Genomic DNA, 2,398 nt, shown 5'->3' with positions numbered 1-2,398 from the left:
TAATATGATGTGTGATTCTCATTATTCTTCTTCAAACCTCAGCTTTCAACATGTATACTTCAGAGATAGGGTATCTATACTTTTGCCACTTTCTGGGTAATTGCAGTTACCGTTGCTTGATACTCTGTGCTAGGTTTGTGGTGATGGCAGAACGAGGGCTGTTAGTTCTCCTGGTCTATCTTCAGTTTAAGGAAATCTTGAACACTTGGGTCTCGTGTTTGAACCCTGCTCAAAGTTCTTCCAAGTTTGTTCCATGGTATTTATTACTATTGTTTTTATTTCTATTTAGAGTGGCTATGATTAAAAAACTAGTAGGGTAGGTGAGATATGGGTTGGTGAAAGAAGTAGGGCTTTGTTACTCATATTAAAGAGGTTTGCTTTATGCTTAAGAACATGAGGAGAATAGAAGCATTTCACGAGAGATTTTTGATGGACTTTTGTGAATTTAAGTAATACTTGAAAATCTCTCCTGATTTTGAAGCATTAATATTTTGTTGTCTTAAAATATTTTAATAAAAATATCAAAAAATAAGATGTTTCAGGGAGGGAAGTATTAGTTCAGTGATATATAACTCCTTTTATACTTCTGAAAGCAATAGAATCCCAAGAGAAATCTCTTAGAAAGATTTTTACGATTGTGGGTGACAGTAGCCCTCATAGAGTCATGTATGGGAGCTATGGCATTGGAGTGAAACAATAGAAAGTAGGGATGGATGAATTAAGGCAAATCTCAGAGAAAGCTATTTGATTATATTACAGTAAAATTCACTGTTTCTTTTATTAGGCAGTCCCACTGTTGTATCCACATCTGGGTCTTGACATGTGTGCTCAATGTTCTCAAATTCCTTGTCCTTACTCATTCCATGAACTAAAAGCATGCCTACCTTGATTAAAGGCATAGAGAAAACCTTAGAATACCATTATCATAAGTATCGGCATCTCTGCAATAGATGTGCATTTCAGTTATTTATTGCTGTGTAAAAATATCATCCCAGAACTTACTGGCTTAAAAAATTATTATTTCTCAAGATTTTATATGATAGAATTCAGGGAGTTTCTTCTACTCCATGTGACACTGGCTGAGATCACTCCACCTATGGCTGTACTGAAAAATGTAATAAAACTTTACAGACCTGTTTGCTCACTTTCTCTCCACTTGGCCTCTCTTTCTATTTGTTCTCTCTTCATTTAATAGTACAACACAATTTTCTTTGCAGTTTAATGGTCAGCTTCTCCAGAGAGAGAGAGAGCAGAACCTGCCAGGCCTCTTATGGTTTAGGTCTGGAAGTGGCACAGCATCACTTCTGCTATTGTCTACTAATAAAGTCAAGTGATGAGGCTCACCCAGATCCAAAGGAGGGGAAGTAGACTCCAATTTTGATGAGTGAACAGCATATGTGTCAAAGAGGGAAGGAATTAATGGCAGCCATCTTAAGGTTTTCACCATGTAAATTTGATCAAATTAGTTTAAATTTTACCTTCAGACTACGACCATGCCACCCTGAACGTGTGCAATCTCATCTGGTCTTGGAAGCTAAGCAGTGTCGGACCTGGTTAGTACTTGGATGGGACACCACCTAGAAATTCCAGGTGTCGTAGTCATGAAATAACAAACAAACAAACAAATTGTAACTTCAGTAGAAAAGATTGTCAGATAAAATGGTATGCTCACTGGTAAGTTTAGACAGTTTAAATGGACATAAAATTATGCCTGTCTGAATATTGAATATATGAGCTAACATATATCCCCTTTGATTATACATGTTTTTTCCTTTGGTTAACAGTCTGTTTTGACATTAACAGTGTCTTGAACATAATACATGTTCATTAAATGTCTATGGAGTGACTGTTTAAGAAGGAGAGTTCTAAATTTTTTTTGGTATAATGTGTTATATAAAAAAAATAAGGCGATAATACATCTAGGGGTAGGATTATATAAATCCATTGGAAAATAACCATCTCATGTTAGGAACATTTTTTAAGATTTACCTTTAATGCAGCCTCACAATAACTATTAGAAAGAATTTTGTAAAACATTTTTCATAGTCGCGTACCAAAGGTAATTTGTTTCGCCAACTGTCTTACCATTTAGCAGAGGCTGAAAGGGTGGGGGTAGGAGAAGGGCAGTGAGAAAAAGCATATTGAAAATTGTTGAGAAATTGTCTTCAAACTCCAAGATTTTACGATTCTAAAATATTTAAAGCAGAGCAAACAAAAATTGTTAACTGGTCCCTCAGATTAGTATTATCAATATCAGCCAACTATATTTAGTTTTTTTTTCATTTTAAAATAAAATATTTTAAGTTAATGCTCAACTTATAAATTTATGTTTTTAAAGTTATATATTATTTTTTAAGGTTTGATGCTAAATTTAAATTTAAGATAAATGTATATACTA

General features: G+C 34.2%; 1 pseudogene; it reads left to right on the top strand.

The window, feature by feature from the left end:
* The first annotated feature begins 1,483 nt into the window (after window positions 1–1,483).
* On the top strand, window positions 1,484–1,602 carry LOC118604688 (annotated as a pseudogene).
* Window positions 1,603–2,398: the final 796 nt, after the last annotated feature.

The sequence above is a fragment of the Rousettus aegyptiacus genome, unplaced genomic scaffold, assembly GCF_014176215.1.
Source record: "Rousettus aegyptiacus isolate mRouAeg1 unplaced genomic scaffold, mRouAeg1.p scaffold_m13_p_6, whole genome shotgun sequence".
Lineage (NCBI taxonomy): Eukaryota > Metazoa > Chordata > Mammalia > Chiroptera > Pteropodidae > Rousettus > Rousettus aegyptiacus.
The sequence above is the reverse complement of the archived record's forward strand: the minus strand, read 5'-3'. Positions and strand labels throughout refer to the sequence as shown.